We start from the raw sequence: 13,139 nt of genomic DNA, 5'->3' as shown, positions 1-13,139 counted from the left end.
ATCTCAACAGCATTTGCTTTTTCTAGCATAGTGTTTTTCCTGTTTTCCTCACACGTGAATGTCTTCAGTGCAAAACCTGTCAGAATTCATTTCCTTTGCTAAAATGTTTTAAAATACTCTTACTTCAAGTAAGTGCATTAAAAATAAACTTCTCAGTTGCATCCCTGGAATCCGTGGAAAGTCCAGGAGAGACAATCAAGTGCTACAGGATCAAGCCCAAACAGAACAGGGCTAGGCATGGCTTCCTCACTAGGAGCCAGGCCAAAGTCATCTCCTTTGGTCTCCAATGGAGGCCAGAACTCGGTTCACCTGCAACGGGAGGACCCGGCCCAGAAGAGGTGGCCTTCATCTTCATGGTGCCTTCAGGTAGGAAATCTAGGATTTCTTTTCTTCTCTTTGATCTACTTCCAACTCTCCCTTTCTATTTATTTATTTATTTGGGACGGAGTCTTGCTGTGTTGCCCAGGCTAGGGTGCAGTAGGGCAATCTCAGCTCACTGCAACCTCCGCCTCCTGGGTTCTAGAGATTCTCCTGCCTCAGCCTCCTGAGTAGCTGGGATTACAGGCGCCCCTCACCGCACCCGGCTACTTGTTGTATTTTTGGTAGAGACGGGCTTTCACCATCTTGGCCAGGCTGGTCTCGAACTCGTGACCTCGTGATCCACCCACCTCGGCCTCCCAAATTGCTGGGATTACAGGCGTGAGCCACTGCATCTGGCCCTCCCTTTCTATTTCTTCAAGACGTTTTTCGGATCCCTCCTGCGCAGGACCTAAACGGGCGGTGCCCTTCCCCACTGGTCCCTCCCTTCCTGGTGTCTTCGGAGCCCTAGCTCACCCGGAATGTTACTGCCCGCCGGTGACAGCGAGAGGACCAAAGACGGCGGCGGGTGCCGTGGGAACCACAGTCACCACGCACCTGCGCCTCGCGGGCTCCTCGCAAATTGAATAAACGCCCCCTGAAGCTTCTCTTCAAGTCACAGGGAAGGGGAAGGTGGCTGCCGACCCGGCGGGAGAAGCCGGCCCTGCCCCTGGTCCTTGAAGACAGGTTTGGCCAGGCTGATTTTGACTGGTAGGCCCAAAGAAAAGGCTCAAGGGCAGACCAAACTCCGACAGGCTCCGAGATTGAGGCTTTCAAACGTCTGATCGTTTTCAGGCTGGTCAGTAAAATCGATCCCGCCTTTATCAGGAGATTCCTTTGCCAAAATTCAGAGACCTGGGGTTCCTGCTGCTTGCCACACAGAAAACCAATCACCGAGACGGTTATTGCCAAGGAAGAGGCTTTAATAGGGTGCTGCAGCGGAGGAGATGAGACCTCAGTCTCAAATCCATCTCCCTGACCAACCAAAACTAGAGGCTTAGATGGCAGGGAAGAAATGTAACAATGTGTAAGAAAACAGGAAGTAGGCCAGGCGCGGTGGCTCACGCCTGTAATCCCAGCGCTTTGGGACGCCGAGGCGGGCAGATCACGAGGTCAGGAGATCGAGACCATCCTGGCTAACACGGTGAAACCCCGTCTCTACTAGAAATACAAAAAGAAATTAGCCGGGCGTGGTGGCGGGTGCCTGTAGTCCCAGCTACTCGGGAGGCTGAGGCAGGAGAATGGCGTGAACCCGGGAGGCGGAGCTTGCAGTGAGCCAAGATCGCGCCACATGCACTCCAGCCTGGGAGACGGAGGGAGACTCTGTCTCAAAAAGAAAAAAGAAAAAAGAAAACAGGAACTAGGGAGGGGCCAGGAAGCAATCACGACGAATGAGGGGTCCGGCATCTCATTGCCTGGGTGACTTTCAGTTCTTTGATATCTTTTTTGAGAGGCCTGAAGGAAGGAACTCAAATAAAACAAATATTAAGTTTCAAGCTTTAAGATCAGAAGGGTCCATTTCTATGTTTATCCAAAAATCTACGTACGGGACTATTGGGTGGGTTTCAGACCAAGAAAGAGTGTGCATATCAAAGTCTGCGGTTAACCAAAGAGAAAACATAATTTTCCGAGCAATAGGATGTATGGGGGTCAAAGAACGACCAGCCTACAGTACTGCTTATTGACCTGAGCATACGGAAGGATGAAGTTGCACCAACGAAATGGGATTAAGCTGCAGGTGCGGGCTGGGCGCGGTAGCTCACACCTGTAATCCCAGCACTCTGGGAGGCTGAGGTGGGTGGATCACTTGAGATCAGGAGTTTGAGACCAGCCTGACCAACATGGTGAAACCTCGTCTCTAATAAAAATACAAAAATTAGCCGGGCGTCATGGCGGGCACCTGTACTCCCAGCTACTAGGGAGGCTGAGGCAGGAGAATTGCTTGAACCCGGGGAGATGGAGGTTTTAATGAGCCGAAATTGCGCCACTGCCCTCCAGCCGGGGCAACAGACCGAGACACCTTCTCAAACAAAAATAAAAACAAAAAGCTGCAGGAGGAAAAAAAGTCTGGATTTTGGTTCAGATCCCCTGGGGCCTTCCTCAGTAGTTTTCTCTTTCCTTGAAAAAGGAACCCTGTCTCAGTTTCTGCATCTCTCTGAGTCCTTTTGGAGATTGAGGATGGTGAGGTCTCAGTGCTTGGCCCCCTTCTAACTCTGGGTACCTCCCCTCCCGTGGGTCAACCTGGTCCAGTGCACAGGCCCCAGCTCCGACGACCATCTCCCCCCTACCCTTTGCTCCCAGCAAAGGCCATTTCTAGGTCAGTTGTGAGGTACAGCCAGGACAGGGCAGCTCGCTCCGAGATTTTTGGCTCTCGAAGGCCTTGAGCGCTGTGGTTCTGCAGAACGCTGTCTGCCTCTTGTGGAGGAAGTGACACCCGCTGGAGAAAGTGTGGAGGGAAGCGAGGGCTGCACCTGCACGCAGGAGCTGAGGCAAGCGGCAGTTCCCAGCTCTCAGTGCAAAAGACATTTGTCATCTGAGAGGCTGGACTCGGTTATCACAATTTTCTATTTTGTCAATAAAAACTGAATGGAAATTTGTTTTCTTACTTGTAGAAACCTCCTCACAAGACCTCCCATCTTACATTCCAGGGAGAATTAGCAGGGTATTCCGCCAAGACATAGGTTAGACTGCGGTTCTGATCTGCAGGCCTCGATGCCCTGCGCCGGGGCGCCAGGGCACGGGCAAAGCCCTTCCCCTACACAAAGCAAGGGTGTTATGTCTACAACCGAACGGGGACACTAAGAGCCCCCAACATGCACTGTTTTCATTCCAAAGAAAACCACCAGTTCTGAGTATAACTTCCACCTGGCTCTATTAACTGAGTACACGTTTCCCCAGCACAGAAATCCTACAAACTCCCGTGAATGCTGTGGTGAAAAGTAGGAGCTGCCCGGGCAAGATGGATCGCACCTGTAGTCCCAGCACTTCAGAAGGCTGGGCGGATCACTTGAGCCCAGGAGTTGCAGCCCAGCCTGAGTAGAATGGTGAAACCGCTACGAAAAAAGAAAAAAAAAAAGAAAAAGAAAAAGAAAGAAAAGAGAAAGAGAAAGAAAAGAAAAGAAAAAAAAAGAAAAAACTAGCCGGGCGTGGTGGCTTGTGGTTGTCTTACTCGGGAGCCTGAGATGGGAAGATCGCGCCACTTCTCCAGCCTGAGCGGCACAGCGAGACTTGTCTCAGGGAGAGGGGAAAAACAACAACAAAAAAAACAGAGGCTAAGAGGTAACTCTGAGGATAGCAGAAAACACCAAAGTTTTCAAGAGATGTTAGAAACCCTAGGGGCCACTGAATAAACCACAAAGCTGCCCAGCCTCAGTCCCTGGGCTCCCCCTAGCAACAAGTACCGCGGTAGCTAAACCTGGAAGACCCCCCCAATCAACAAACACTCGAATTCGCTTCCCAAGAGACCCAGTGGATAGCTGCCAGCTGCTCCCAAACGTGATTTCACAAGCGAAAATTAACTGTTGCAAGCAGAAGCAACCGACCACCCGCAACACAGCTACAAAGCACAAATCCACAACCTCGAACTGCAGAAACACCTAGCGTTCAGCTACTATTTACGTCACAGAAGTACCAGGGGAAAGCGCGAACGCAGTCCCCCACTACCACAAATTATGCAGTCGAGTTTCCCACATTTGGGGAAATCGCAGGGGTCAGCACATCCGGAGTACAATGGATAAGCCTCGCCCTGGGAAAACCACCTTCGTGATCATGGTATCTCCCCTGCCAGGTAAGTATGAGTTCCCGTGCCTCCGCCCCGCCACAGCCTCATATGCCTCACCCTTTACACGCACGGTCACTTGCCTCGCGCGCACCCCCGAGCCCTCCTAGCCCTGACACACAGCTGGGACTCTCAGTTCCGACCAGCGGTCCTGAACCCGCTCCCACGGCACGGGAACTCCTTAGTGGCGAAGTAGCCATGTGGGGAAGCAGCAGCCCCTGCGCTGCCTCATCTACATAGAAATCGCCCTATCCGTGATGTCACCGACAGCGCCTTTCCCACTCCCCGTCTGCTCTCCCACCCTCCGCCAACTCAGTCGATCCACCCGCTGCCGGAGCTGGCGGAGGAAGTGACGTCTGTCTCTTCCTCCTTTTTCTCCTGCCGTTGTTCTCTGGGGAGGTGCGCAAAGACTCCGCGTCTGGTCTCCCCCTAAGACTGTGGTACTTGGTCTATGTCGTGCGGAGAACCCTTCTGGCGGCCAACAGGAAGCTTGTGCACCCTTCTTCAGATAATGTCTTAATGCGCAGACTTGAACGTTTAGGATTATAAAGAAAACCGGTTCCTTTCAAACCTGTTTGTCTATGTGATGTAGCATTCTGCTTAAAGTTGAAAGCCGTTCAATGTCAGAGAGAAAACATATCTATGAAACCAGAGAGGCTGCTCAGATGGGTTGCAAATGAGCCATCCTTACTGGTTTTACCACTAGAAGTGTTACAAAGACAGTTGTCCAATTTTATGAATCTCGAAGGGTTTGTTGTTGTTGTTGTTGTTGTTATTTCAAATACAGTGTCATACAAAAATATGTGGCCCCCGCAGAGACGATTGGACACTCTCAGGCATGGTGATGGACTTTGTCATCTCTTCCACGGCCATCTCAGAACCTTAGTGCTTACCTCATATTAGTATTTTATATTCTCCAAAGACACAAAAATAATCCCAATTTGACAAAACAAACAAACGAACAAACAAAATCTAGGGTATGTCTTATTTGAGGCGCTTAACAAATGACTGGATCATCTCCCTTGTATATAACCCAGAAAACACTGTGAAGTAGAGCAAAATTGGAAAGCCCAAGTCAAAGACCATTTGAAAATTTCAAGTAGATGCCAGTCTGTTGCTCAAATCACAAAACATGAAATGGAGGGGTCTCCTTTGGAGACCATAAAGTCTGTGACATGGTGGCCAGTTAGGTCACTGGAAAACATGGCAAAATATTGAAAGTGAGGGATTAGGTGAGAATGTAGCAACTGAATTCTAAATGCTTGATCCAGGTGCCATTCCCTGGATACTGACAGGCAGACACACTGTCCAGGTAATACTGGAAAGATACTTTCTGTAGTGTAAACCACAAATAAAATTCCAAGCCCCTCAACTATTTGAATGCACCCCTCCTCTCAGCCAGGGTCATTCCAAAGTTAACCTGAAAAACTGGTTCAGACCATGATGGGAAGTAGGGGTCAGATATGCCTCATTATACCCTCCTTCCTTTGGAATTCAGGCACAATGGACCAGCACATCTGACCAGGCCCAACTGGCATTACAACAGAGATCTTAAGACTTTTTGTAGCAATAAGACACCAAACTCCAGGCTGACTCTAGTGTAGCATTACATGACAGATAGCAGGCCCTGAAAGAAATAAAAATATTTTACTCTAAAATATATTTTTTATCATATTTTGAAATGTCCCTACAAAGTTGTCTCTTGTGGGGAAAGTCTACATGCTATAGGGAATCCCTTTCCAGGTCTTTTCCCTAATCTAGGCACCTTTTTAAGTCTGATAAGAAACATTTACAATCAATTCTCTCTGAAGCCTGCTACCTGGAGGCTTCATCTGCATAATAAGAACAACCCCTTAACACAGAGACTCCCCTCTATGGATTCCAGGTCTTTAGATAAACTCTTTCAACCAATTGCCAATCAAAGTATCAGAAAATAATGGCTGGTAACTATGTAATTATGCACACATATTAGTAGAATTTTGGGGATGGGCACAGTGGCTCAAGCCTGTAATCCCAGCACTCCCTCAGGAGGCTGGCAGATTGCCTGAGTCCAAGAGTTTGAGAACAGCCTGGGAAACATGGTGAAACCCCATCTCTACAAAAAAAAAAAAAAAAAAAAAAAAAAAAAAAAAAATTAGCCAGGCATGGTGGTGAGCACCTGTGGTCCCAGCTACTCAGGAGGCTGAGGTGGGAGGATTACTTGAGCCTGGGAGGTGAAGGTTGCAGTGACCCAAGCTTGCAACACTGCACTTCAGCCTGGATGATAGAGGAATGGGCCTTCACTAGACACTGAACCTGCTGGCAACTTGATCTTGGACTGATCATCCACCATAACTGTGAGCAATAAATTTTTGTTGTTTATAAGTTACTCACTCTGCGGTATTTTGTTATAGCAGCACAACTGGATTAAGACATCAACCTGACCTTAAGAAATCATCTCAATTCAGTCTTGGCTCTGATGGGAAACAAGGGGCACACTCGGATGTGTGATTTAAAGAGAGTTTTGTTTTGTTTTGTTTTGTTTTTGAGATGGAGTCTCGCTCTGTCGCCCGGGCTGGAGTGCAGTGGTGCCATCTCGGCTCACTGCAAGCTCCGCCTCCCGGGTTCATGCCATTCTCCTGCCTCAGCGTCCCGAGGAGCTGAGACTACAGGCGCCCGCTACCACGCCCGGCTATTTTTTTGTATTTTTAGTAGAGAGGGGGTTTCACCATGTTGGCCAGGATGGTCTCGATCTCTTGACCTCCCAAAGTGCTGGGATTACAGGCGTGAGCCACTGCGCCCGGCCTGAAGAGAGTTTTATGAAGAGAATATTTATAAATATAATATGGACAGGATCAAAATAACCCAACCAAGGACTGAGAGGTGCTCAGAATCTGGAATCAGCAGAGAAATTGTATTGCCTCTAGGACTGGATTGTTGTATAAGTCTGTTCAGGTTGCCATAACAAACTGGATAGGACCGTAGTCCTGTCCAGTGATCCTCCCCAAGACAACAGGGGAGGATTCCAGATTCTGAGCACCTCTCAGTCCTTGGTTGGGTTATTTTGATCCTGTCCATATTATATTTATAAATATTCTCTTCATAAAACTCTCTTCAGGCCGGGCGCAGTGGCTCACGCCTGTAATCCCAGCACTTTGGGAGGTCAAGAGATCGAGACCATCCTGGCCAACATGGTGAAACCCCCTCTCTACTAAAAATACAAAAAAATAGCCGGGCGTGGTAGCGGGCGCCTGTAGTCTCAGCTCCTCGGGACGCTGAGGCAGGAGAATGGCATGAACCCGGGAGGCGGAGCTTGCAGTGAGCCGAGATGGCACCACTGCACTCCAGCCCGGGCGACAGAGCGAGACTCCATCTCAAAAACAAAACAAAACAAAACAAAACTCTCTTTAAATCACACATCCGAGTGTGCCCCTTGTTTCCCATCAGAGCCAAGACTGAATTGAGATGATTTCTTAAGGTCAGGTTGATGTCTTAATCCAGTTGTGCTGCTATAACAAAATACCGCAGAGTGAGTAACTTATAAACAACAAAAATTTATTGCTCACAGTTATGGTGGATGATCAGTCCAAGATCAAGTTGCCAGCAGGTTCAGTGTCTAGTGAAGGCCCATTCCTCTATCATCCAGGCTGAAGTGCAGTGTTGCAAGCTTGGGTCACTGCAACCTTCACCTCCCAGGCTCAAGTAATCCTCCCACCTCAGCCTCCTGAGTAGCTGGGACCACAGGTGCTCACCACCATGCCTGGCTAATTTTTTTTTTTTTTTTTTTTTTTTTTTTTTTTTTTGTAGAGATGGGGTTTCACCATGTTTCCCAGGCTGTTCTCAAACTCTTGGACTCAGGCAATCTGCCAGCCTCCTGAGGGAGTGCTGGGATTACAGGCTTGAGCCACTGTGCCCATCCCCAAAATTCTACTAATATGTGTGCATAATTACATAGTTACCAGCCATTATTTTCTGATACTTTGATTGGCAATTGGTTGAAAGAGTTTATCTAAAGACCTGGAATCCATAGAGGGGAGTCTCTGTGTTAAGGGGTTGTTCTTATTATGCAGATGAAGCCTCCAGGTAGCAGGCTTCAGAGAGAATTGATTGTAAATGTTTCTTATCAGACTTAAAAAGGTGCCTAGATTAGGGAAAAGACCTGGAAAGGGATTCCCTATAGCATGTAGACTTTCCCCACAAGAGACAACTTTGTAGGGACATTTCAAAATATGATAAAAAATATATTTTAGAGTAAAATATTTTTATTTCTTTCAGGGCCTGCTATCTGTCATGTAATGCTACACTAGAGTCAGCCTGGAGTTTGGTGTCTTATTGCTACAAAAAGTCTTAAGATCTCTGTTGTAATGCCAGTTGGGCCTGGTCAGATGTGCTGGTCCATTGTGCCTGAATTCCAAAGGAAGGAGGGTATAATGAGGCATATCTGACCCCTACTTCCCATCATGGTCTGAACCAGTTTTTCAGGTTAACTTTGGAATGACCCTGGCTGAGAGGAGGGGTGCATTCAAATAGTTGAGGGGCTTGGAATTTTATTTGTGGTTTACACTACAGAAAGTATCTTTCCAGTATTACCTGGACAGTGTGTCTGCCTGTCAGTATCCAGGGAATGGCACCTGGATCAAGCATTTAGAATTCAGTTGCTACATTCTCACCTAATCCCTCACTTTCAATATTTTGCCATGTTTTCCAGTGACCTAACTGGCCACCATGTCACAGACTTTATGGTCTCCAAAGGAGACCCCTCCATTTCATGTTTTGTGATTTGAGCAACAGACTGGCATCTACTTGAAATTTTCAAATGGTCTTTGACTTGGGCTTTCCAATTTTGCTCTACTTCACAGTGTTTTCTGGGTTATATACAAGGGAGATGATCCAGTCATTTGTTAAGCGCCTCAAATAAGACATACCCTAGATTTTGTTTGTTCGTTTGTTTGTTTTGTCAAATTGGGATTATTTTTGTGTCTTTGGAGAATATAAAATACTAATATGAGGTAAGCACTAAGGTTCTGAGATGGCCGTGGAAGAGATGACAAAGTCCATCACCATGCCTGAGAGTGTCCAATCGTCTCTGCGGGGGCCACATATTTTTGTATGACACTGTATTTGAAATAACAACAACAACAACAACAACAAACCCTTCGAGATTCATAAAATTGGACAACTGTCTTTGTAACACTTCTAGTGGTAAAACCAGTAAGGATGGCTCATTTGCAACCCATCTGAGCAGCCTCTCTGGTTTCATAGATATGTTTTCTCTCTGACATTGAACGGCTTTCAACTTTAAGCAGAATGCTACATCACATAGACAAACAGGTTTGAAAGGAACCGGTTTTCTTTATAATCCTAAACGTTCAAGTCTGCGCATTAAGACATTATCTGAAGAAGGGTGCACAAGCTTCCTGTTGGCCGCCAGAAGGGTTCTCCGCACGACATAGACCAAGTACCACAGTCTTAGGGGGAGACCAGACGCGGAGTCTTTGCGCACCTCCCCAGAGAACAACGGCAGGAGAAAAAGGAGGAAGAGACAGACGTCACTTCCTCCGCCAGCTCCGGCAGCGGGTGGATCGACTGAGTTGGCGGAGGGTGGGAGAGCAGACGGGGAGTGGGAAAGGCGCTGTCGGTGACATCACGGATAGGGCGATTTCTATGTAGATGAGGCAGCGCAGGGGCTGCTGCTTCCCCACATGGCTACTTCGCCACTAAGGAGTTCCCGTGCCGTGGGAGCGGGTTCAGGACCGCTGGTCGGAACTGAGAGTCCCAGCTGTGTGTCAGGGCTAGGAGGGCTCGGGGGTGCGCGCGAGGCAAGTGACCGTGCGTGTAAAGGGTGAGGCATATGAGGCTGTGGCGGGGCGGAGGCACGGGAACTCATACTTACCTGGCAGGGGAGATACCATGATCACGAAGGTGGTTTTCCCAGGGCGAGGCTTATCCATTGTACTCCGGATGTGCTGACCCCTGCGATTTCCCCAAATGTGGGAAACTCGACTGCATAATTTGTGGTAGTGGGGGACTGCGTTCGCGCTTTCCCCTGGTACTTCTGTGACGTAAATAGTAGCTGAACGCTAGGTGTTTCTGCAGTTCGAGGTTGTGGATTTGTGCTTTGTAGCTGTGTTGCGGGTGGTCGGTTGCTTCTGCTTGCAACAGTTAATTTTCGCTTGTGAAATCACGTCTGGGAGCAGCTGGCAGCTATCCACTGGGTCTCTTGGGAAGCGAATTCGAGTGTTTGTTGATTGGGGGGGTCTTCCAGGTTTAGCTACCGCGGTACTTGTTGCTAGGGGGAGCCCAGGGACTGAGGCTGGGCAGCTTTGTGGTTTATTCAGTGGCCCCTAGGGTTTCTAACATCTCTTGAAAACTTTGGTGTTTTCTGCTATCCTCAGAGTTACCTCTTAGCCTCTGTTTTTTTTGTTGTTGTTTTTCCCCTCTCCCTGAGACAAGTCTCGCTGTGCCGCTCAGGCTGGAGAAGTGGCGCGATCTTCCCATCTCAGGCTCCCGAGTAAGACAACCACAAGCCACCACGCCCGGCTAGTTTTTTCTTTTTTTTTCTTTTCTTTTCTTTCTCTTTCTCTTTTCTTTCTTTTTCTTTTTCTTTTTTTTTTTCTTTTTTCGTAGCGGTTTCACCATTCTACTCAGGCTGGGCTGCAACTCCTGGGCTCAAGTGATCCGCCCAGCCTTCTGAAGTGCTGGGACTACAGGTGCGATCCATCTTGCCCGGGCAGCTCCTACTTTTCACCACAGCATTCACGGGAGTTTGTAGGATTTCTGTGCTGGGGAAACGTGTACTCAGTTAATAGAGCCAGGTGGAAGTTATACTCAGAACTGGTGGTTTTCTTTGGAATGAAAACAGTGCATGTTGGGGGCTCTTAGTGTCCCCGTTCGGTTGTAGACATAACACCCTTGCTTTGTGTAGGGGAAGGGCTTTGCCCGTGCCCTGGCGCCCCGGCGCAGGGCATCGAGGCCTGCAGATCAGAACCGCAGTCTAACCTATGTCTTGGCGGAATACCCTGCTAATTCTCCCTGGAATGTAAGATGGGAGGTCTTGTGAGGAGGTTTCTACAAGTAAGAAAACAAATTTCCATTCAGTTTTTATTGACAAAATAGAAAATTGTGATAACCGAGTCCAGCCTCTCAGATGACAAATGTCTTTTGCACTGAGAGCTGGGAACTGCCGCTTGCCTCAGCTCCTGCGTGCAGGTGCAGCCCTCGCTTCCCTCCACACTTTCTCCAGCGGGTGTCACTTCCTCCACAAGAGGCAGACAGCGTTCTGCAGAACCACAGCGCTCAAGGCCTTCGAGAGCCAAAAATCTCGGAGCGAGCTGCCCTGTCCTGGCTGTACCTCACAACTGACCTAGAAATGGCCTTTGCTGGGAGCAAAGGGTAGGGGGGAGATGGTCGTCGGAGCTGGGGCCTGTGCACTGGACCAGGTTGACCCACGGGAGGGGAGGTACCCAGAGTTAGAAGGGGGCCAAGCACTGAGACCTCACCATCCTCAATCTCCAAAAGGACTCAGAGAGATGCAGAAACTGAGACAGGGTTCCTTTTTCAAGGAAAGAGAAAACTACTGAGGAAGGCCCCAGGGGATCTGAACCAAAATCCAGACTTTTTTTCCTCCTGCAGCTTTTTGTTTTTATTTTTGTTTGAGAAGGTGTCTCGGTCTGTTGCCCCGGCTGGAGGGCAGTGGCGCAATTTCGGCTCATTAAAACCTCCATCTCCCCGGGTTCAAGCAATTCTCCTGCCTCAGCCTCCCTAGTAGCTGGGAGTACAGGTGCCCGCCATGACGCCCGGCTAATTTTTGTATTTTTATTAGAGACGAGGTTTCACCATGTTGGTCAGGCTGGTCTCAAACTCCTGATCTCAAGTGATCCACCCACCTCAGCCTCCCAGAGTGCTGGGATTACAGGTGTGAGCTACCGCGCCCAGCCCGCACCTGCAGCTTAATCCCATTTCGTTGGTGCAACTTCATCCTTCCGTATGCTCAGGTCAATAAGCAGTACTGTAGGCTGGTCGTTCTTTGACCCCCATACATCCTATTGCTCGGAAAATTATGTTTTCTCTTTGGTTAACCGCAGACTTTGATATGCACACTCTTTCTTGGTCTGAAACCCACCCAATAGTCCCGTACGTAGATTTTTGGATAAACATAGAAATGGACCCTTCTGATCTTAAAGCTTGAAACTTAATATTTGTTTTATTTGAGTTCCTTCCTTCAGGCCTCTCAAAAAAGATATCAAAGAACTGAAAGTCACCCAGGCAATGAGATGCCGGACCCCTCATTCGTCGTGATTGCTTCCTGGCCCCTCCCTAGTTCCTGTTTTCTTTTTTCTTTTTTCTTTTTGAGACAGAGTCTCCCTCCGTCTCCCAGGCTGGAGTGCATGTGGCGCGATCTTGGCTCACTGCAAGCTCCGCCTCCCGGGTTCACGCCATTCTCCTGCCTCAGCCTCCCGAGTAGCTGGGACTACAGGCACCCGCCACCACGCCCGGCTAATTTCTTTTTGTATTTCTAGTAGAGACGGGGTTTCACCGTGTTAGCCAGGATGGTCTCGATCTCCTGACCTCGTGATCTGCCCGCCTCGGCGTCCCAAAGCGCTGGGATTACAGGCGTGAGCCACCGCGCCTGGCCTACTTCCTGTTTTCTTACACATTGTTACATTTCTTCCCTGCCATCTAAGCCTCTAGTTTTGGTTGGTCAGGGAGATGGATTTGAGACTGAGGTCTCATCTCCTCCGCTGCAGCACCCTATTAAAGCCTCTTCCTTGGCAATAACCGTCTCGGTGATTGGTTTTCTGTGTGGCAAGCAGCAGGAACCCCAGGTCTCTGAATTTTGGCAAAGGAATCTCCTGATAAAGGCGGGATCGATTTTACTGACCAGCCTGAAAACGATCAGACGTTTGAAAGCCTCAATCTCGGAGCCTGTCGGAGTTTGGTCTGCCCTTGAGCCTTTTCTTTGGGCCTACCAGTCAAAATCAGCCTGGCCAAACCTGTCTTCAAGGACCAGGGGCAGGGCCGGCTT

General features: G+C 48.8%; 1 protein-coding gene and 2 non-coding genes across 3 annotated transcripts in view; 1 reads left to right on the top strand and 2 right to left on the bottom strand.

The window, feature by feature from the left end:
- LOC129015142 (neuroblastoma breakpoint family member 11-like) overlaps positions 1-13,139 on the bottom strand; it is a 2,260,169-nt gene that overhangs the window by 621,497 nt on the left and 1,625,533 nt on the right.
- Positions 3,989-4,152, bottom strand: LOC129022592 (U1 spliceosomal RNA). Its single transcript, XR_008496480.1, has one exon. It is a non-coding gene; the product is annotated as a U1 spliceosomal RNA (small nuclear RNA).
- Positions 10,000-10,163, top strand: LOC129022590 (U1 spliceosomal RNA). Its single transcript, XR_008496479.1, has one exon. It is a non-coding gene; the product is annotated as a U1 spliceosomal RNA (small nuclear RNA).

This window comes from Pongo pygmaeus, chromosome 1, assembly GCF_028885625.2.
Source record: "Pongo pygmaeus isolate AG05252 chromosome 1, NHGRI_mPonPyg2-v2.0_pri, whole genome shotgun sequence".
In the NCBI taxonomy this organism is placed as follows: domain Eukaryota; kingdom Metazoa; phylum Chordata; class Mammalia; order Primates; family Hominidae; genus Pongo; species Pongo pygmaeus.
This window is presented reverse-complemented; position numbering and strand designations above follow the sequence as displayed.